Source organism: Taudactylus pleione, unplaced genomic scaffold (assembly GCF_031769625.1).
Source record: "Taudactylus pleione unplaced genomic scaffold, aTauple2 ptg001441l, whole genome shotgun sequence".
In the NCBI taxonomy this organism is placed as follows: Eukaryota; Metazoa; Chordata; class Amphibia; order Anura; family Myobatrachidae; genus Taudactylus; species Taudactylus pleione.
Genome location: NW_028285840.1, coordinates 553,586 through 578,242, shown reverse-complemented (window position 1 = coordinate 578,242; position 24,657 = coordinate 553,586). Strand labels below are relative to the sequence as shown.

Genomic DNA, 24,657 nt, shown 5'->3' with positions numbered 1-24,657 from the left:
TTTAACAAATCAATCATTTCAGCGCCAGGGTCTGCCACACAACTGTGGCTGAAATGATTGGTTCGTTTGGGCCCCCACAAAACAAGCTGGCAATTAATGTGTCCCTGCACAAACTGGCTCTACGGAGGCAAGATGTCATCCTCATCCTCCTCATCCACCGATTCCTCACCCTCTTCAGTGTGTACATCCTCATCCTCACAAAGTATTAACTCGTCCCCACTTGAATCCACCACCACAGGTCCCTCTGTACCTTCTGGAGGCTGGTCTCCCTGGAAGAGCTGATAATTCATTTTGATGAACATCATCTTCTCCACATTCTGTGGAAGCAACCTCCTACGCCTTTCGCTGACAAGGTTCCCGGCTGCACTAAACACTCTTTCGGAGTACACACTGGAGGGGGGGCAACTCAGGTAAAATAGAGCCAGTTTGTACAGGGGCCTCCAAATTGCCTCTTTTTCCTGCCAGTACAGGTATGGACTGTCTGACATGCCTACTTGGATGCTGTCACCGATGTAATCCTCCACCATTCTGTCAATGGTGACAGTATCATATGCAGTGACAGTAGACATGTCAGAAATTGTTGCCAGGTCCTTCAGTCCGGACCAGATGTCCAAACTTGGTCCTGCCTGCCCTGCATCACCGCCAGCGGGTTGCTTAGGATACCTAAGTTTTTTCCTGGCAGCCCCAGTTGCGGGAGAAAATGAAGAAGGAGCCGTTGACGTGTCACGTTCCGCTTCAGCTGACAGTGTGTTCACCAGCAGGTCTTTGCACCTCTGCAGGCTTGTGTCGGCCGGAAAGAGAGACACCACATAGGCTTTAAACCTAGGATCGAGCACGGTGGCCAAAATGTAGTGGTCTGATTTCAACAGATTGACCACCCTGGAATCCTGGCAAAGCGAATGAAGGGCTTCATCCACAAGTCCCACATGCCGAGCGGAATCGCTCCGTCTTAGCTCCTCCTTCACTTTCTCCAGCTGCTTCTGCAAAAGCCTGATGAGGGGAATGACCTGACTCAAGCTGGCAGTGTCTGAACTGACTTCACGTGTGGCAAGTTCGAAGGGCTGAAGAACCTTGCACAACACGGAAATCATTCTCCACTGCGCTTGAGTCAGGTGCATACCCCCTCCTTTGCCTATGTCATAGGTGGATGTATAGGCTTGTATGGCCTTTTGCTGCTCCTCCATCCTCTGAAGCATATAGAGGGTTGAGTTCCACCGCGTCACAACCTCTTGCTTCAGGTGATGGCGGGGCAGGTTCAAGAGTGTTTGCTGGCGCTCCAGTCTTCGGCACGCAGTCGCTGAATGGCGAAAGTGGCCAGAAATTTTTCGGGCCACCCAAAGCGTCTCCTGCACGCCCCTGTCGCTTTTCAGAAAATTCTGCACCACCAACTTTATTGTGTGAGCAAAACATAGGACGTGCTGGAATTTGCCCAGATGTAATGCCCGCACAATATTGGTGGCGTTGTCAGATATCACAAATCCCCAGGAGAGTCTAAGTGGGGTAAGCCACTGGGCGATGATTTCCCTCAGTTTCTCTAAGAGGTTGTCGGCGGTGTGCCTCTTACTGAAACCGGTGATACACAGCGTAGCCTGCCTTGTAACGAGCTGGCGTTTCTGAGATGCTGCTACTGGTGACGCTGCTGCTGTTGCTGCGTAAGGTGATACATCTACCCAGTGGGCTGTCACAGTCATATAGTCCTTAGTCTGCCCTGTTCCACTTGTCCACATGTCCGTGGTTAAGTGGACATTGTGTACAACGGCATTTTTCAGGACACTGAGGACACTTTTTCTGACGTTTCTGTACAGTCTCGGTATCGCCTGCCTAGTGAAGTGGAATCTAGACGGGATTTGGAACCGGGGACACACTACCTCCATCAATTGTCTAAATCCCACTGCACTAATGGCGGATACCGGACGCACGTCTAACACCAACATAGCAGTCAAGGCCTCAGTTATACGTTTTGCTTCAGGATGACTGCTGTCGTACTTCATCCTCCTCGCTAAGGACTGTTGGAGGGTCAATTGTTTAGTAAAAGTAGTGGTGTTCCTACTTCCTCTCTGGGATGATGAACGACTCCCAGCAGCAGCAGCAACAGCAGCAGCAGCAGCAGTAGGCGTAGCAATGCAGGATCCTCCGGAGGAATCCCGGATAGGAGAGTCAGTCATGCCAGTGATATGGCCTGCAGGACTACTTCCGATCCTGACTAAGGAGGAAATTGACGAGGAGGGAGTTGACGGTGTGGTTTGCAGGCGCTTGGATACAACAGGACAACGGGATTTAGGTGTCCCTGGACTGCTTACGGTCTGAGCCAAAGTTTCTGAACTTGACAGTAACTTTTTATGAACGCGCTGCAGGTGCCGTATAAGGGAGGATGTTCCTAGGTGGTTGACGTCCCTACCCCTACTTATTTCACCTTTACATATGGTACATATGGCAAGACAGTTGTTCTCCGGATTTGGATAGAAATATTGCCAGACCAAAGAGGTGGAATGTTTGGTCTTCTGCCCAGGCATGACCGTGATGGGCTTTTTCATCCCACGGACAACAACTGTCTCCCCCGGAGCCTGATTTAAACAAACCACATCACCATCAGAATCCTCCTCGCCAACTTCCTCCTCAGCGCCAGCTACACCAGTATCCTCATCCTGTTGTACTTCAACAGTGACATCTTCAATTTGCATATCAGCAAGTGGACTGTGGGTGCTCCTTTCAGCACTTGCAGGGGGCGTGCAAATGGTGGAAAGAGCCACCTCTTCCCGTCCAGTGCTGGGAAGGTCAGGCATCGCAACCACCACCACACTTGGACTCTCTTTGGGGATTTGTGATATCTTCTTAGAAAGCACAGTTCTTCGCTGTGCTTTTGCCAGCTTAACTCTTTTGATTTTTTTAGTGGGAGGAGGGCTTCCATCGTCATGTGAAGCTGAACCACTAGTCATGAACATACTAGGGATCGACCTTAGCCGTTCCTTGCCACTCCGTGTCGTAAATGGCATATTGGCAAGTTTACGTTTCTCTTCAGCTGATTTAAATGTCTTTTTCAAGGTCATTTTCCTGAACTTTGCCATTTGGGATTGTATGTGCCCTCTACTATGACATTGGGCATCGGCCTTGGCAGACGACGTTGATGGCATGTTATCGTCTATGTCATGACTAGTGGCAGCAGCTTCAGCACTAGGAGGAAGTGGTTCTTGATCTTTCTCTATTTTATTTTTATCGGAGAAAGTTTGGTCCTCCATTTATGTTATATCGATTTGATATATACGTGCGGCTAAACACAGAAAATAAATTTTTTTTTGGTTCGGACTGGAGTGTACTTTGTGGGTTACAGCACCCTTTAACGGTCAAGCCAGCCGGCCCTTTACTTATGACACAGGCGCACTCTTGGCACTACTTTGTTGATGCACGTGCGGCTACTGCGCACACAATTCACAAACACAGAAAATAATTTTTTTTTGGTTTGGACTGGAGTGTACTTTGGGGGTTACAGCACCCTTTAACGGTCAAGCCAGCCGGCCCTTTACTTATGACACAGGCGCACGCTTGGCACTACTTTGTTGATGCACGTGCGGCTACTGCGCACACAATTCACAAACACAGAAAATATATTATTTTTTTAGCACTTGGGGGGAGCACCCCTGATGGACAGAGCACCCCCTGGACAACACTACAGCACCCCTTTAGGACTGGGACACTGCACAGGACTTTGGAACTGACTGCACAACACAGTCCAGCCAGCCCCTATGGACTTTGAAGTAGTGGACACAGCCCCTATTAACAACAGCAGCACAGCACAACACAGCCAGCCCCTATGGACTTTGAAGTAGTGGACAACAGCAGCACTACACTACACTACACTACACAGCACTAACTCCCACCCTCCCTCTTCACTGTCCACAGCCGAGTGAGAAAATGGCGCCGACGCGGGTACCTTATATAGGATCCAAAACCCGCGAGACTCGGAAGGCGGGATGATGACGTTTTGCCTCGATGTCAGATCCGAGTCAGGCGGGAAAAGTCGAGCCTGACTCGGATCGGACTCGGATCGGGGGGGCTCGGGGGGGTTCGGATTTCAGAAATCCGAACCCGCTCACCCCTAATTATTACAGTGTAGTACATAGAGTATCCGGGATGTGACTCTCAGTCATGGATGTAGTATAGAGGACACCAGACCCCTGTACTCACCTGTGTCAGTGTCCTCACTGAGATAACTGTACTGTACTACTGGCCAATATACAGTAATAGAGCAGTATATATTATTACAGTGTAGTACATAGAGTATCCGGGATGTGACTCTCAGCCATGGATGTAGTATAGAGGACACCAGACCCCAGTACTCACCTGTGTCAGTGTCCTCAGTGAGATAACTGTACTGTACTACAGCCCAATATACAGTAATAGAGCAGTATATATTATTACAGTGGAGTACATAGAGTATCCGGGATGTGACTCTCAGTCATGGATGTAGTATAGAGGACACCAGACCCCAGTACTCACCTGTGTCAGTGTCCTCAGTGAGATAACTGTACTGTACTACAGCCCAATATACAGTAATAGAGCAGTATATATTATTACAGTGTAGTACATAGAGTATCCGGGATGTGACTCTCAGTCATGGATGTAGTATAGAGGACACCAGACCCCAGTACTCACCTATGTCAGTGTCCTCAGTGAGATAACTGTACTGTACTACAGCCCAATATACAGTAATAGAGCAGTATATATTATTACAGTGTAGTACAGAGAGTATCCGGGATGTGACTCTCAGCCATGGATGTAGCATAGAGGACACCAGACCCCAGTACTCACCTGTGTCAGTGTCCTCAGTGAGATAACTGTACTGTACTACAGCCCAATATACAGTAATAGAGCAGTATATATTATTACAGTGTAGTACATAGAGTGTCCGGGATGTTACTCTCAGCCATGGATGTAGTATAGAGGACACCAGACCCCAGTACTCACCTGTGTCAGTGTCCTCACTGAGGTAACTGTACTGTACTACAGCCCAATATACAGTAATAGAGCAGTATATATTATTACAGTGTAGTACATAGAGTATCCGGGATGTGACTCTCAGCCATGGATGTAGTATAGAGGACACCAGACCCCAGTACTCACCTGTGTCAGTATCCTCAGTGAGATAACTGTACTGTACTACAGCCCAATATACAGTAATAGAGCAGTATATATTATTACAGTGTAGTACATAGAGTATCCGGGATGTTACTCTAAGCCATGGATGTAGTATAGAGGACACCAGACCCCAGTACTCACCTGTGTCAGTGTCCTCAGTGAGATAACTGTACTGTACTACAGCCCAATATACAGTAATAGAGCAGTATATATTATTACAGTGTAGTACATAGAGTGTCCGGGATGTGACTCTCAGCCATGGATGTAGTATAGAGGACACCAGACCCCAGTACTCACCTGTGTCAGTGTCCTCACTGAGGTAACTGTACTGTACTACAGCCGAATATACAGTAATAGAGCAGTATATATTATTACAGTGTAGTACATAGAGTATCCGGGATGTGACTCTCAGCCATGGATGTAGTATAGAGGACACCAGACCCCAGTACTCACCTGTGTCAGTGTCCTCAGTGAGATAACTGTACTGTACTACAGCCCAATATACAGTAATAGAGCAGTATATATTATTACAGTGTAGTACATAGAGTATCCGGGATGTTACTCTAAGCCATGGATGTAGTATAGAGGACACCAGACCCCAGTACTCACCTGTGTCAGTGTCCTCAGTGAGATAACTGTACTGTACTACAGCCCAATATACAGTAATAGAGCAGTATATATTATTACAGTGTAGTACATAGAGTATCCGGGATGTTACTCTAAGCCATGGATGTAGCATAGAGGACACCAGACCACAGTACTCACCTGTGTCAGTGTCCTCAGTGAGATAACTGTACTGTACTACAGCCCAATATACAGTAATAGAGCAGTATATATTATTACAGTGTAGTACATAGAGTATCCGGGATGTGACTCTCAGCCATGGATGTAGCATAGAGGACACCAGACCCCAGTACTCACCTGTGTCAGTGTCCTCAGTGAGATAACTGTACTGTACTACAGCCCAATATACAGTAATAGAGCAGTATATATTATTACAGTGTAGTACATAGAGTGTCCGGGATGTGACTCTCAGCCATGGATGTAGCATAGAGGACACCAGACCCCAGTACTCACCTATGTCAGTGTCCTCAGTGAGATAACTGTACTGTACTACAGCCCAATATACAGTAATAGAGCAGTATATATTATTACAGTGTAGTACATAGAGTATCCGGGATGTGACTCTCAGTCATGGATGTAGTATAGAGGACACCAGACCCCAGTACTCACCTATGTCAGTGTCCTCAGTGAGATAACTGTACTGTACTACAGCCCAATATACAGTAATAGAGCAGTATATATTATTACAGTGTAGTACATAGAGTATCCGGGATGTGACTCTCAGCCATGGATGTAGTATAGAGGACACCAGACCCCAGTACTCACCTGTGTCAGTGTCCTCAGTGAGATAACTGTACTGTACTACAGCCCAATATACAGTAATAGAGCAGTATATATTATTACAGTGTAGTACATAGAGTGTCCGGGATGTGACTCTCAGCCATGGATGTAGCATAGAGGACACCAGACCCCAGTACTCACCTGTGTCAGTGTCCTCAGTGAGATAACTGTACTGTACTACAGCCCAATATACAGTAATAGAGCAGTATATATTATTACAGTGTAGTACATAGAGTGTCCGGGATGTGACTCTCAGCCATGGATGTAGAATAGAGGACACCAGACATGACCTGCCCAGGCATGACCGTGATGGGCTTTTTCATCCCACGGACAACAACTGTCTCCCCCGGAGCCTGATTTAAACAAACCACATCACCATCAGAATCCTCCTCGCCAACTTCCTCCTCAGCGCCAGCTACACCAGTATCCTCATCCTGTTGTACTTCAACAGTGACATCTTCAATTTGCATATCAGCAAGTGGACTGTGGGTGCTCCTTTCAGCACTTGCAGGGGGCGTGCAAATGGTGGAAAGAGCCACCTCTTCCCGTCCAGTGCTGGGAAGGTCAGGCATCGCAACCACCACCACACTTGGACTCTCTTTGGGGATTTGTGATATCTTCTTAGAAAGCACAGTTCTTCGCTGTGCTTTTGCCAGCTTAACTCTTTTGATTTTTTTAGTGGGAGGAGGGCTTCCATCGTCATGTGAAGCTGAACCACTAGTCATGAACATACTAGGGATCGACCTTAGCCGTTCCTTGCCACTCCGTGTCGTAAATGGCATATTGGCAAGTTTACGTTTCTCTTCAGCTGATTTAAATGTCTTTTTCAAGGTCATTTTCCTGAACTTTGCCATTTGGGATTGTATGTGCCCTCTACTATGACATTGGGCATCGGCCTTGGCAGACGACGTTGATGGCATGTTATCGTCTATGTCATGACTAGTGGCAGCAGCTTCAGCACTAGGAGGAAGTGGTTCTTGATCTTTCTCTATTTTATTTTTATCGGAGAAAGTTTGGTCCTCCATTTATGTTATATCGATTTGATATATACGTGCGGCTAAACACAGAAAATAAATTTTTTTTTGGTTCGGACTGGAGTGTACTTTGTGGGTTACAGCACCCTTTAACGGTCAAGCCAGCCGGCCCTTTACTTATGACACAGGCGCACTCTTGGCACTACTTTGTTGATGCGCGTGCGGCTACTGCGCACACAATTCACAAACACAGAAAATAATTTTTTTTTGGTTTGGACTGGAGTGTACTTTGGGGGTTACAGCACCCTTTAACGGTCAAGCCAGCCGGCCCTTTACTTATGACACAGGCGCACGCTTGGCACTACTTTGTTGATGCACGTGCGGCTACTGCGCACACAATTCACAAACACAGAAAATATATTATTTTTTTAGCACTTGGGGGGAGCACCCCTGATGGACAGAGCACCCCCTGGACAACACTACAGCACCCCTTTAGGACTGGGACACTGCACAGGACTTTGGAACTGACTGCACAACACAGTCCAGCCAGCCCCTATGGACTTTGAAGTAGTGGACACAGCCCCTATTAACAACAGCAGCACAGCACAACACAGCCAGCCCCTATGGACTTTGAAGTAGTGGACAACAGCAGCACTACACTACACTACACTACACAGCACTAACTCCCACCCTCCCTCTTCACTGTCCACAGCCGAGTGAGAAAATGGCGCCGACGCGGGTACCTTATATAGGATCCAAAACCCGCGAGACTCGGAAGGCGGGATGATGACGTTTTGCCTCGATGTCAGATCCGAGTCAGGCGGGAAAAGTCGAGCCTGACTCGGATCGGACTCGGATCGGGGGGGCTCGGGGGGGTTCGGATTTCAGAAATCCGAACCCGCTCACCCCTAATTATTACAGTGTAGTACATAGAGTATCCGGGATGTGACTCTCAGTCATGGATGTAGTATAGAGGACACCAGACCCCTGTACTCACCTGTGTCAGTGTCCTCACTGAGATAACTGTACTGTACTACTGGCCAATATACAGTAATAGAGCAGTATATATTATTACAGTGTAGTACATAGAGTATCCGGGATGTGACTCTCAGCCATGGATGTAGTATAGAGGACACCAGACCCCAGTACTCACCTGTGTCAGTGTCCTCAGTGAGATAACTGTACTGTACTACAGCCCAATATACAGTAATAGAGCAGTATATATTATTACAGTGGAGTACATAGAGTATCCGGGATGTGACTCTCAGTCATGGATGTAGTATAGAGGACACCAGACCCCAGTACTCACCTGTGTCAGTGTCCTCAGTGAGATAACTGTACTGTACTACAGCCCAATATACAGTAATAGAGCAGTATATATTATTACAGTGTAGTACATAGAGTATCCGGGATGTGACTCTCAGTCATGGATGTAGTATAGAGGACACCAGACCCCAGTACTCACCTATGTCAGTGTCCTCAGTGAGATAACTGTACTGTACTACAGCCCAATATACAGTAATAGAGCAGTATATATTATTACAGTGTAGTACAGAGAGTATCCGGGATGTGACTCTCAGCCATGGATGTAGTATAGAGGACAGCAGACCCCAGTACTCACCTGTGTCAGTGTCCTCAGTGAGATAACTGTACTGTACTACAGCCCAATATACAGTAATAGAGCAGTATATATTATTACAGTGTAGTACATAGAGTGTCCGGGATGTGACTCTCAGCCATGGATGTAGCATAGAGGACACCAGACCCCAGTACTCACCTGTGTCAGTGTCCTCAGTGAGATAACTGTACTGTACTACAGCCCAATATACAGTAATAGAGCAGTATATATTATTACAGTGTAGTACATAGAGTGTCCGGGATGTTACTCTCAGCCATGGATGTAGTATAGAGGACACCAGACCCCAGTACTCACCTGTGTCAGTGTCCTCACTGAGGTAACTGTACTGTACTACAGCCCAATATACAGTAATAGAGCAGTATATATTATTACAGTGTAGTACATAGAGTATCCGGGATGTGACTCTCAGCCATGGATGTAGTATAGAGGACACCAGACCCCAGTACTCACCTGTGTCAGTATCCTCAGTGAGATAACTGTACTGTACTACAGCCCAATATACAGTAATAGAGCAGTATATATTATTACAGTGTAGTACATAGAGTATCCGGGATGTTACTCTAAGCCATGGATGTAGTATAGAGGACACCAGACCCCAGTACTCACCTGTGTCAGTGTCCTCAGTGAGATAACTGTACTGTACTATAGCCCAATATACAGTAATAGAGCAGTATATATTATTACAGTGTAGTACATAGAGTGTCCGGGATGTGACTCTCAGCCATGGATGTAGTATAGAGGACACCAGACCCCAGTACTCACCTGTGTCAGTGTCCTCACTGAGGTAACTGTACTGTACTACAGCCCAATATACAGTAATAGAGCAGTATATATTATTACAGTGTAGTACATAGAGTATCCGGGATGTGACTCTCAGCCATGGATGTAGTATAGAGGACACCAGACCCCAGTACTCACCTGTGTCAGTGTCCTCAGTGAGATAACTGTACTGTACTACAGCCCAATATACAGTAATAGAGCAGTATATATTATTACAGTGTAGTACATAGAGTATCCGGGAAGTTACTCTAAGCCATGGATGTAGTATAGAGGACACCAGACCCCAGTACTCACCTGTGTCAGTGTCCTCAGTGAGATAACTGTACTGTACTACAGCCCAATATACAGTAATAGAGCAGTATATATTATTACAGTGTAGTACATAGAGTATCCGGGATGTTACTCTAAGCCATGGATGTAGCATAGAGGACACCAGACCACAGTACTCACCTGTGTCAGTGTCCTCAGTGAGATAACTGTACTGTACTACAGCCCAATATACAGTAATAGAGCAGTATATATTATTACAGTGTAGTACATAGAGTATCCGGGATGTGACTCTCAGCCATGGATGTAGCATAGAGGACACCAGACCCCAGTACTCACCTGTGTCAGTGTCCTCAGTGAGATAACTGTACTGTACTACAGCCCAATATACAGTAATAGAGCAGTATATATTATTACAGTGTAGTACATAGAGTGTCCGGGATGTGACTCTCAGCCATGGATGTAGCATAGAGGACACCAGACCCCAGTACTCACCTATGTCAGTGTCCTCAGTGAGATAACTGTACTGTACTACAGCCCAATATACAGTAATAGAGCAGTATATATTATTACAGTGTAGTACATAGAGTATCCGGGATGTGACTCTCAGTCATGGATGTAGTATAGAGGACACCAGACCCCAGTACTCACCTATGTCAGTGTCCTCAGTGAGATAACTGTACTGTACTACAGCCCAATATACAGTAATAGAGCAGTATATATTATTACAGTGTAATACATAGAGTATCCGGGATGTGACTCTCAGCCATGGATGTAGTATAGAGGACACCAGACCCCAGTACTCACCTGTGTCAGTGTCCTCAGTGAGATAACTGTACTGTACTACAGCCCAATATACAGTAATAGAGCAGTATATATTATTACAGTGTAGTACATAGAGTGTCCGGGATGTGACTCTCAGCCATGGATGTAGCATAGAGGACACCAGACCCCAGTACTCACCTGTGTCAGTGTCCTCAGTGAGATAACTGTACTGTACTACAGCCCAATATACAGTAATAGAGCAGTATATATTATTACAGTGTAGTACATAGAGTGTCCGGGATGTGACTCTCAGCCATGGATGTAGAATAGAGGACACCAGACCCCAGTACTCACCTGTGTCAGTGTCCTCACTGAGGTAACTGTACTGTACTACAGCCCAATATACAGTAATAGAGCAGTATATATTATTACAGTGTAGTACATAGAGTATCCGGGATGTGACTCTCAGCCATGGATGTAGTATAGAGGATACCAGACCCCAGTACTCACCTGTGTCAGTATCCTCAGTGAGATAACTGTACTGTACTACAGCCCAATATACAGTAATAGAGCAGTATATATTATTACAGTGTAGTACATAGAGTGTCCGGGATGTTACTCTCAGCTATGGATGTAGCATAGAGGACACCAGACCCCAGTACTCACCTGTGTCAGTGTCCTCACTGAGATAACTGTACTGTACTATAGCCCAATATACAGTAATAGAGCAGTATATATTATTACAGTGTAGTACATAGAGTATCCGGGATGTGACTCTCAGCCATGGATGTATTATAGAGGACACCAGACCCCAGTACTCACCTGTGTCAGTGTCCTCAGTGAGATAACTGTACTGTACTACTGGCCAATATACAGTAATAGAGCAGTATATATTATTACAGTGTAGTACATAGAGTATCCGGGATGTGACTCTCAGCCATGGATATAGTATAGAGGACACCAGACCCCAGTACTCACCTGTGTCAGTGTCCTCAGTGAGATAACTGTACTGTACTACAGCCCAATATACAGTAATAGAGCAGTATATATTATTACAGTGGAGTACATAGAGTATCCGGGATGTGACTCTCAGTCATGGATGTAGTATAGAGGACACCAGACCCCAGTACTCACCTGTGTCAGTGTCCTCAGTGAGATAACTGTACTGTACTACAGCCCAATATACAGTAATAGAGCAGTATATATTATTACAGTGTAGTACATAGAGTATCCGGGATGTGACTCTCAGTCATGGATGTAGCATAGAGGACACCAGACCCCAGTACTCACCTGTGTCAGTGTCCTCAGTGAGATAACTGTACTGTACTACAGCCCAATATACAGTAATAGAGCAGTATATATTATTACAGTGTAGTACATAGAGTATCCGGGATGTGACTCTCAGTCATGGATGTAGTATAGAGGACACCAGACCCCAGTACTCACCTATGTCAGTGTCCTCAGTGAGATAACTGTACTGTACTACAGCCCAATATACAGTAATAGAGCAGTATATATTATTACAGTGTAGTACATAGAGTATCCGGGATGGGACTCTCAGTCATGGATGTAGTATAGAGGACACCAGACCCCAGTACTCACCTGTGTCAGTGTCCTCAGTGAGATAACTGTACTGTACTACAGCCCAATATACAGTAATAGAGCAGTATATATTATTACAGTGTAGTACATAGAGTATCCGGGATGTGACTCTCAGCCATGGATGTAGTATAGAGGACAGCAGACCCCAGTACTCACCTGTGTCAGTGTCCTCAGTGAGATAACTGTACTGTACTACAGCCCAATATACAGTAATAGAGCAGTATATATTATTACAGTGTAGTACATAGAGTGTCCGGGATGTGACTCTCAGCCATGGATGTAGCATAGAGGACACCAGACCCCAGTACTCACCTGTGTCAGTGTCCTCAGTGAGATAACTGTACTGTACTACAGCCCAATATACAGTAATAGAGCAGTATATATTATTACAGTGTAGTACATAGAGTGTCCGGGATGTGACTCTCAGCCATGGATGTAGTATAGAGGACACCAGACCCCAGTACTCACCTGTGTCAGTGTCCTCACTGAGGTAACTGTACTGTACTACAGCCCAATATACAGTAATAGAGCAGTATATATTATTACAGTGTAGTACATAGAGTATCCGGGATGTGACTCTCAGCCATGGATGTAGTATAGAGGACACCAGACCCCAGTACTCACCTGTGTCAGTATCCTCAGTGAGATAACTGTACTGTACTACAGCCCAATATACAGTAATAGAGCAGCATATATTATTACAGTGTAGTACATAGAGTATCCGGGATGTGACTTTCAGTCATGGATGTAGTATTGAGGACACCAGACCCCAGTACTCACCTGTGTCAGTGTCCTCAGTGAGATAACTGTACTGTACTACAGCCCAATATACAGTAATAGAGCAGTATATATTATTACAGTGTAGTACATAGAGTGTCCGGGATGTGACTTTCAGTCATGGATGTAGTATAGAGGACACCAGACCCCAGTACTCACCTGTGTCAGTGTCCTCACTGAGGTAACTGTACTGTACTACAGCCCAATGTACAGTAATAGAGCAGTATATATTATTACAGTGTAGTACATAGAGTGTCCGGGATGTGACTTTCAGCCATGGATGTAGTATAGAGGACACCAGACCCCAGTACTCACCTGTGTCAGTGTCATCACTGAGGTAACTGTACTGTACTACAGCCCAATATACAGTAATAGAGCAGTATATATTATTACAGTGTAGTACATAGAGTATCCGGGATGTGACTCTCAGTCATGGATGTAGTATAGAGGACACCAGACCCCAGTACTCACCTGTGTCAGTGTCCTCAGTGAGATAACTGTACTGTACTACAGCCCAATATACAGTAATAGAGCAGTATATATTATTACAGTGTAGTACATAGAGTATCCGGGATGTGACTCTCAGCCATGGATGTAGCATAGAGGACACCAGACCCCAGTACTCACCTGTGTCAGTGTCCTCAGTGAGATTACTGTACTGTACTACAGCCCAATATACAGTAATAGAGCAGTATATATTATTACAGTGTAGTACATAGAGTATCCGGGATGTTACTCTCAGCCATGGATGTAGCATAGAGGACACCAGACCCCAGTACTCACCTGTGTCAGTGTCCTCAGTGAGATAACTGTACTGTACTACAGCCCAATATACAGTAATAGAGCAGTATATATTATTACAGTGTAGTACATAGAGTGTCCGGGATGTGACTCTCAGCCATGGATGTAGTATAGAGGACACCAGACCCCAGTACTCACCTGTGTCAGTGTCCTCAGTGAGATAACTGTACTGTACTACAGCCCAATATACAGTAATAGAGCAGTATATATTATTACAGTGTAGTACATAGAGTGTCCGGGATGTGACTCTCAGCTATGGATGTAGTATAGAGGACACCAGACCCCAGTACTCACCTGTGTCAGTGTCCTCAGTGAGATAACTGTACTGTACTACAGCCCAATATACAGTAATAGAGCAGTATATATTATTACAGTGTAGTACATAGAGTATCCGGGATGTGACTCTCAGCCATGGATGTAGTATAGAGGACACCAGACCCCAGTAATCACCTGTGTCAGTGCCCTCACTGAGGTAACTGTACTGTACTACAGCCCAATATACAGTAATAGAGCAGTATATATTATTACAGTGTAGTACATAGAGTGTCCGGGATGTGACTTTCAGCCATGGATGTAGTATAGAGGACACCAGACCCCAGTACTCACCTGTGTCAGTGTCATCACTGAGGTAACTGTACTGTACTACAGCCCAATATACAGTAATAGAGCAGTATATATTATTACAGTGTAGTACATAGAGTATCCGGGATGTGACTCTCAGTCATGGATGTAGTATAGAGGACACCAGACCCCAGTACTCACCTGTGTCAGTGTCCTCAGTGAGATAACTGTACTGTACTACAGCCCAATATACAGTAATAGAGCAGTATATATTATTACAGTGTAGTACATAGAGTATCCGGGATGTGACTCTCAGCCATGGATGTAGCATAGAGGACACCAGACCCCAGTACTCACCTGTGTCAGTGTCCTCAGTGAGATTACTGTACTGTACTACAGCCGAATATACAGTAATAGAGCAGTATATATTATTACAGTGTAGTACATAGAGTATCCGGGATGTGACTCTCAGTCATGGATGTAGTATAGAGGACACCAGACGCCAGTACTCACCTGTGTCAGTGTCCTCAGTGAGGTAACTGTACTGTACTACAGCCCAATATACAGTAATAGAGCAGTATATATTATTACAGTGTAGTACATAGAGTATCAGGGATGTGACTCTCAGTCATGGATGTAGCATAGAGGACACCAGACCCCAGTACTCACCTGTGTCAGTGTCCTCAGTGAGATAACTGTACTGTACTACAGCCCAATATACAGTAACAGAGCAGTATATATTATTACAGTGTAGTACATAGAGTTTCCGGGATGTGACTTTCAGCCATGGATGTAGTATAGAGGACACCAGACCCCAGTACTCACCTGTGTCAGTGTCCTCAGTGAGATAACTGAACTGTACTACAGCCCAATATACAGTAATAGAGCAGTATATATTATTACAGTGTAGTACATAGAGTATCCGGGATGTTACTCTAAGCCATGGATGTAGCATAGAGGACACCAGACCACAGTACTCACCTGTATCAGTGTCCTCAGTGAGATAACTGTACTGTACTATAGCCCAATATACAGTAATAGAGCAGTATATATTATTACAGTGTAGTACATAGAGTATCCGGGATGTGACTCTCAGCCATGGATGTAGTATAGAGGACACCAGACCCCAGTACTCACCTGTGTCAGTGTCCTCAGTGAGATAACTGTACTGTACTATAGCCCAATATACAGTAATAGAGCAGTATATATTATTACAGTGTAGTACATAGAGTATCCGGGATGTTACTCTAAGCCATGGATGTAGCATAGAGGACACCAGACCACAGTACTCACCTGTATCAGTGTCCTCAGTGAGATAACTGTACTGTACTATAGCCCAATATACAGTAATAGAGCAGTATATATTATTACAGTGTAGGGGTGAGCGGGTTCGGATTTCTGAAATCCGAACCCCCCCGAGCCCCCCCGATCCGAGTCCGATCCGAGTCAGGCTCGACTTTTCCCGCCTGACTCGGATCTGAAATCGAGGCAAAACGTCATCTTCCCGCCTTCCGAGTCTCGCGGGTTTTGGATCCTATATAAGGTACACACGTCGGCGCCATTTTCTCACTCGGCTGTGGACAGTGAAGAGGGAGGGTGGGAGTTAGGGCTGTGTAGTGTAGTGTAGTGTAGTGCTGCTGTTGTCCACTACTTCAAAGTCCATAGGGGCTGGCTGTGTTGTGCTGTGCTGCTGTTGTTAATAGGGGCTGTGTCCACTACTTCAAAGTCCATAGGGGCTGGCTGGACTGTGTTGTGCAGTCAGTTCTCCATAGGGGCTGTGTCCACTCCAAAGTCCTGTGCAGTGTCCCAGTCCTAAAGGAGTGCTGTAGTGTTGTCCAGGGGGTGCTCTGTCCATCAGGGGTGCTCCCCCCAAGTGCTAAAAAAATAATATATTTTCTGTGTTTGTGAATTGTGTGCGCAGTAGCCGCACGTGCATCAACAAAGTAGTGCCAAGCGTGCGCCTGTGTCATAAGTAAAGGGCCGGCTGGCTTGACCGTTAAGGGTGCTGTAACCCCCGAAAGTACACTCCAGTCCAAACCAAAAAAAAAATTATTTTCTGTGTTTGTGAATTGTGTGCGCAGTAGCCGCACGTGCATCAACAAAGTAGTGCCAAGCGTGCGCCTGTGTCATAAGTAAAGGGCCGGCTGGCTTGACCGTTAAGGGTGCTGTAACCCCCGAAAGTACACTCCAGTCCAAACCAAAAAAAAAATTATTTTCTGTGTTTGTGAATTGTGTGCGCAGTAGCCGCACGTGCATCAACAAAGTAGTGCCAAGCGTGCGCCTGTGTCATAAGTAAAGGGCCGGCTGGCTTGACCGTTAAAGGGTGCTGTAACCCCCGAAAGTACACTCCAGTCCAAACCAAAAAAAAAATTATTTTCTGTGTTTGTGAATTGTGTGCGCAGTAGCCGCACGTGCATCAACAAAGTAGTGCCAAGCGTGCGCCTGTGTCATAAGTAAAGGGCCGGCTGGCTTGACCGTTAAGGGTGCTGTAACCCCCGAAAGTACACTCCAGTCCAAACCAAAAAAAAAATTATTTTCTGTGTTTGTGAATTGTGTGCGCAGTAGCCGCACGTGCATCAACAAAGTAGTGCCAAGCGTGCGCCTGTGTCATAAGTAAAGGGCCGGCTGGCTTGACCGTTAAAGGGTGCTGTAACCCCCGAAAGTACACTCCAGTCCTAACCAAAAAAAAATTATTTTCTGTGTTTGTGAATTGTGTGCGCAGTAGCCGCACGTGCATCAACAAAGTAGTGCCAAGAGTGCGCCTGTGTCATAAGTAAAGGGCCGGCTGGCTTGACCGTTAAGGGTGCTGTAACCCCCGAAAGTACACTCCAGTCCAAACCAAAAAAAAAATTATTTTCTGTGTTTGTGAATTGTGTGCGCAGTAGCCGCACGTGCATCAACAAAGTAGTGCCAAGCGTGCGCCTGTGTCATAAGTAAAGGGCCGGCTGGCTTGACCGTTAAGGGTGCTGTAACCCCCGAAAGTACACTCCAGTCCAAACCAAAAAAAAAATTATTTTCTGTGTTTGTGAATTGTGTGCGCAGTAGCCGCACGTGCATCAACAAAGTAGTGCCAAGCGTGCGCCTGTTTCATAAGTAAAGGGCCGGCTGGCTTGACCGTTAAGGGTGCTGTAACCCCCGAAAGTACACTCCAGTCCAAACCAAAAAAAAAATTATTTTCTGTGTTTGTGAATTGTGTGCGCAGTAGCCGCACGTGCATCAACAAAGTAGTGCCAAGCGTGCGCCTGTGTCATAAGTAAAGGGCCGGCTGGCTTGACCGTTAAGGGTGCTGTAACCCCCGAAAGTACACTCCAGTCCAAACCAAAAAAAAAATTATTTTCTGTGTTTGTGAATTGTGTGCGCAGTAGCCGCACGTGCATCAACAAAGTAGTGCCAAGCGTGCGCCTGTGTCATAAGTAAAGGGCCGGCTGGCTTGACCGTTAAGGGTGCTGTAACCCCCGAAAGTACACTCCAGTCCAAACCAAAAAAAAAATTATTTTCTGTGTTTGTGAATTGTGTGCGCAGTAGCCGCACGTGCATCAACAAAGTAGTGCCAAGCGTGCGCCTGTGTCATAAGTAAAGGGCCGGCTGGCTTGACCGTTAAGGGTGCTGTAACCCCCGAAAGTACACTCCAGTCCAAACCAAAAAAAAAAATATTTTCTGTGTTTGTGAATTGTGTGCACTGTGGCTGCACGTGCATCAACAAAGGAGCAGCGCCAAGCGTGCGCCTGTGTCCCATAAGTAAAGAGCCGGCTGGCTCATTTCTTAAAGGGTGGTGTAACCCACAAAGTGCACTACTCTCCAGCAAAAATAAAATAATATTTTCTGTGTTTGTGTGCGCTTTAGCCGCACGTATATATATCAATATAACATAAATGGAGGACCAAACTTTCTCCGATAAAAATAAAATAGGGAAAGATCAAGAACCACTTCCTCCTAGTGCTGTTGCTGCTGCTGGGAGTTGTTCATCATCCCAGAGAGGAAGTAGGAACATCACTACTTTTACTAAACAATTGACCCTCCAACAGTCCCTAGCGATGAGGATGAAGTACGACAGCAGTCATCCTGAAGCAAAACGTATAACTGAGGGCTTGACTGCTATGTTGGTGTTAGACGTGCGTCCGGTGTCCGACATTAGTGCAGTGGGATTTAGACAAATGATGGAGGTAGTGTGTCCTCGGTTCCAAATCCCGTCTAGATTCCACCTGCATCCTCAAAGCAGCAGCGACAAGCGTGCGTCTGTCTGTTAAAGGGTGGTGACACCCTCAAAGTGTGCTACACAAACAATTAAAATATTGTTCTTTTTTTTTTGGTCTTTGTGAAATGTGTGGGCTGTAGCCGCACCTGCATCCTTAAAGCAGCAGCGACAAGCGTGCGTCTGTCTGTTAAAGGGTGGTGTAACTCTCAAAGTGCTCCAAAAAATAAAAAACTATTTTTTTAATGTGTTTGTGACTTGTGTGCGATGTAGCCGCACCTGCATCCTTAAAGCAGCAGCGACAAGCGTGCGTCTGTCTGTTAAAGGGTGGTGACACCCTCAAAGTGTGCTACACAAACAATAAAAATATTCTTCTTTTTTCTGTCTATGTGAATTGTGTGGGCTGTAGCCGCACCTGCATCCTTAAAGCAGCAGCGACAAGCGTGCGTCTGTCTGTTAAAGGGTGGTGACACCCTCAAAGTGTTCTACACAAACAATTAAAATATTGTTCTTTTTTTTTCGGTCTTTGTGAAATGTGTGGGCTGTAGCCGCACCTGCATCCTTAAAGCAGCAGCAACAAGCGTGCGTCTGTCTGTTAAAGGGTGGTGTAACTCTCAAAATGTTCCAAAAAATAAAAAACTATTTTTTAATGTGTTTGTGACTTGTGTGCGATGTAGCCACACTTGCATCCTCAAAGCAGCAGCGACAAGCATGCGTCTGTCTGTTAAAGGGTGGTGACACCCTCAAAGTGTGCTACACAAACAATTAAAATATTGTTCTTTTTTTTTCTGTATATGTGAATTGTGTGGGCTGTAGCCGCACCTGCATCCTTAAAGCAGCAGCGACAAGCGTGCGTCTGTCTGTTAAAGGGTGGTGACACCTCAAAGTGTTCTACACAAACAATTAAAATATTGTTCTTTTTTTTTTGGTCTTTGTGAAATGTGTGGGCTGTAGCCGCACCTGCATCCTTAAAGCAGCAGCGACAAGCGTGCGTCTGTCTGTTAAAGGGTGGTGACACCTCAAAGTGTTCTACACAAACAATTAAAATATTCTTCTTCTTTTTTCTGTCTTTGTGAATTGTGTGGGCTGTAGCCGCACTTGCATCCTTAAAGCAGCAGCGACAAGCGTGCGTCTGTCTGTTAAAGGGTGGTGTAACCCTCAAAGTGTGCTCCACAAACAATAAAAATATTCTTTTTTTTTTCTGTCTTTGTGAATTGTGTGGGCTGTAGCCGCACTTGAATCCTCAAAGCAGCAGCGACAAGCGTGCGTCTGTCTGTTAAAGGATTACATCGGTGACAGCATCCAAGTAGGCATGTCAGACAGTCCGTACCTGTACTGGCAGGAAAAAGAAGCAATTTGGAGGTCCCTGTACAAACTGGCTCTATTTTACCTGAGTTGCCCCCCCTCCAGTGTGTACTCCGAAAGAGTGTTTAGTGCAGCCGGGAACCTTGTCAGCGAAAGGCGTAGGAGGTTGCTTCCACAAAATGTGGAGAAGATGATGTTCATAAAATGAATTATCAACTCTTCCAGGGAGACCAGCCTCCAGAACGTACAGAGGGACCTGTGGTTCCAGCAGGGACGAATTAATACTCTGTGAGGATGAGGATGTACACACTGAAGAGGGTGAGGAATCGGTGGATGAGGAGGATGAGGATGACATCTTGCCTCCGTAGAGCCAGTTTGTGCAGGGACAGATAAATTGCCAGCTTGTTTTGTGGGGGCCCAAACGAACCAATCATTTCAGCCACAGTTGTGTGGCAGACCCTGGCGCTGAAATGATTGGTTTGTTAAAGTGTGCATGTCCTGTTTATACAACATAAGGGTGGGTGGGAGGGCCCAAGGACAATTCCATCTTGCACCTCTTTTTTTTCTTTGCATTATGTACAGTTTGGGGCCTAGTTTTTCAATGCCATCCTGTCTGCCACTGCAGTTTCACGCCTAGATGGGTCACGTGTTTGTGCCGCCCACTTGTGTCGCTTAGCATAGTCATCCAGCTACCTCGGTGCAACCTTTTGGACATAAAAACACTATTGTGAGGTGTGAGGTATTCAGAATAGACTGGAAATGAGTGGAAATTAAGGTTATTGAGGTTAATAATAGCATAGGAGCAGAAAAACCTACAAATTCTGTGATTTTAGCTGTTTTTATGCTTTTTTTCAAAAAAATACAGATCCAAAACACAAAACCCAGAACCCAAAACACGCAAGGGTGGTTTTGGCAAAACCAATCCAGATCCAAAACACGAAGAAAGATCCAGATCCAAAACCAAAACACAAAACACGAAAAGTGGCCGGTGCACACCCCTAATTATTACAGTGTAGTACATAGAGTGTCCGGGATGTGACTCTCAGCTATGTATGTAGCATAGAGGACACCAGACCCCAGTACTCACCTGTGTCAGTGTCCTCAGTGAGATAACTGTACTGTACTAAAGCCCAATATACAGTAATAGAGCAGTATATATTATTACAGTGTAGTACATAGAGTATCCGGGATGTGACTCTCAGCCATGGATGTAGCATAGAGGACACCAGACCCCAGTACTCACCTGTGTCAGTGTCCTCAGTGAGATAACTGTACTGTACTAAAGCCCAATATACAGTAATAGAGCAGTATATATTATTACAGTGTAGTACATAGAGTATCCGGGATGTGACTCTCAGCCATGGATGTAGCATAGGGGACACCAGACCCCAGTACTCACCTGTGTCAGTGTCCTCAGTGAGATAACTGTACTGTACTACAGCCCAATATACAGTAATAGAGCAGTATATATTATTACAGTGTAGTACATAGAGTATCCGGGATGTGACTCTCAGCCATGGATGTAGCATAGAGGACACCAGACCCCAGTACTCACGTGTGTCAGTGTCCTCAGTGAGATAACTGTACTGTACTAAAGCCCAATATACAGTAATAGAGCAGTATATATTATTACAGTTTAGTACATAGAGTATCCGGGATGTGACTCTCTGCCATGGATGTAGCATAGAGGACACCAGACCCCAGTACTCACCTGTGTCAGTGTCCTCAGTGAGATAACTGTACTGTACTACAGCCCAATATACAGTAATAGAGCAGTATATATTATTACAGTGTAGTACATAGAGTATCCGGGATGTGACTCTCAGCCATGGATGTAGCATAGAGGACACCAGACCCCAGTACTCACCTGTGTCAGTGTCCTCAGTGAGATAACTGTACTGTACTAAAGCCCAATATACAGTAATAGAGCAGTATATATTATTACAGTGTAGTACATAGAGTATCCGGGATGTGACTCTCAGCCATGGATGTAGCATAGAGGACACCAGACCCCAGTACTCACCTGTGTCAGTGTCCTCAGTGAGATAACTGTACTGTACTACAGCCCAATATACAGTAATAGAGCAGTATATATTATTACAGTGTAGTACATAGAGTATCCGGGATGTGACTCTCAGCCATGGATGTAGCATAGAGGACACCAGACCCCAGTACTCACCTGTGTCAGTGTCCTCAGTGAGATAACTGTACTGTACTACAGCCCAATATACAGTAATAGAGCAGTATATATTATTACAGTGTAGTACATAGAGTATCCGGGATGTGACTCTCAGCCATGGATGTAGCATAGAGGACACCAGACCCCAGTACTCACCTGTGTCAGTGTCCTCAGTGAGATAACTGTACTGTACTAAAGCCCAATATACAGTAATAGAGCAGTATATATTATTACAGTGTAGTACATAGAGTATCCGGGATGTGACTCTCAGCCATGGATGTAGCATAGAGGACACCAGACCCCAGTACTCACCTGTGTCAGTGTCCTCAGTGAGATAACTGTACTGTACTACAGCCCAATATACAGTAATAGAGCAGTATATATTATTACAGTGTAGTACATAGAGTATCCGGGATGTGACTCTCAGCCATGGATGTAGCATAGAGGACACCAGACCCCAGTACTCACCTGTGTCAGTGTCCTCAGTGAGATAACTGTACTGTACTACAGCCCAATATACAGTAATAGAGCAGTATATAGTATTACAGTGTAGTACATAGAGTATCCGGGATGTGACTCTCAGTCATGGATGTAGCATAGAGGACACCAGACCCCAGTACTCACCTGTGTCAGTGTCCTCAGTGAGATAACTGTACTGTACTACAGACGCCGGTATCAGCACATCTGCTCCTATCTGGCCCCAGCAGTCCGAGCTCTCAGCTGCCAACTTCTCCTTTCCAGGATTATTTACCACCTTCCATTTCCCCATCACAGGCTCTGTGGCTGCAAAACGCAAAATCATACACTTGTATTCTGTAAGTGTGGGATGTATGTACATATGTATGTGTGTATACAGTATATGTATGTATGTATTAAGTATGTGCATAGTATGTATGTACAAATGTATTATGTGTAGTATAGTGTACATACTGTATGTATGTGTGTAGTATAATGTACATGTGTGTAGTATAATGTACATGTGTGTGTATTATAATGTACATATATATGTGTGTAGTATAATGTACATGTGTGTGTATTATAATGTACATATATATGTGTGTAGTATAATGTACATGTGTGTGTAGTATAATGTACATACAGTATATATGTGTGTAGTATAATGTACATGTGTGTGTAGTATAATGTGCATATGTATGTGTGTAGTATAATGTACATGTGTGTGTAGTATAATGTGCATATGTATATGTGTAGTAGTATAATGTACATGTGTGTGTAGTATAATGTGCATATGTATGTGTGCAGTATAATGTACATGTGTGTGTAGTATTTATGTACATATATATGTGTGTAGTATGTATATAGTACGTATATACTTGTGTGCAACTAATATAGTTTATTTATCATATATATATATTATATATATATATACATACACACAGTATATATATATATATATATATATATATATACACAGCAAGATAAAGCTAGCACTCCACAAGTAGAAGGTATTACCCGCCTAGGTGCCCTCTGAGATATTAGACACATTCGCATGTAGAAACAGCGGCACTCGCAGGACTTCTTATTTAAGGAATAACTCCACAATAGGGATGTTCTGATCAACGTTTCACTGTTGAAGCGAACATCCCTGTTGTGGAGTTATTCCTTAAATAAGAAGTCCTGCGAGTGCCGCTGTTTCTACATGCGTATACTGTATATATATATATACATCTTGGATGCAGCTCTAATTTTTTATTTGGGAAGGTAGTCATGTGACATGTCAAACAGATGTCAAATTTCCTAAGATAAACAATGGCGTTCTCCGTTTTAACATATCTATTTATTCATCCTCGAGTTTTTTTAACTGAGTTTTCTTTTGCAAGTAGTGACATTATTGACAATGGCACTAACACAAACAGAACGTGTTCAGATTGTCCTGATATCTGGAGTAGGAAGCACAGGTGCTATTGCTAATTATTTCAACCGACGTCACTGAAATAGGCCGCCCATTACTCACAGTTTCCAAACTCCCTGCAACATTTACAGAAACCGGATCACTTGCAGTTGTACGATCACATAACTAGTAAATAAACCACCGCCCTGATTACTGGGCTGCTCATTGTCTCTGGGCATCTGCTGGGTGTGTACGCCCACTCTGCCATACCCCACCTACCCGCATACACCTATACCAGCACAAGTGTCTGTGATACAAGCCTTTGCAAGATGAACCAAGCATGACAGCTGCCATCCAGTCACACAGAGCATCACTGAAGCCATGACGGCTATGTTAGCATTAGATCTGCTTCCAATCAGGGCCATC

General features: G+C 44.9%; 1 protein-coding gene across 1 annotated transcript in view; it reads right to left on the bottom strand.

The window, feature by feature from the left end:
* The window catches only part of C1QA (complement C1q A chain), a 33,410-nt gene extending 10,320 nt beyond the window's left edge, over window positions 1–23,090 (bottom strand). The window contains exon 1 of the mRNA XM_088463747.1: window positions 23,004–23,090. The gene's annotated coding sequence lies outside the window, so the exon portion shown is untranslated. The remainder of the gene's footprint in view (window positions 1–23,003) is intronic.
* Between the last annotated feature and the right edge of the window lie 1,567 nt (window positions 23,091–24,657).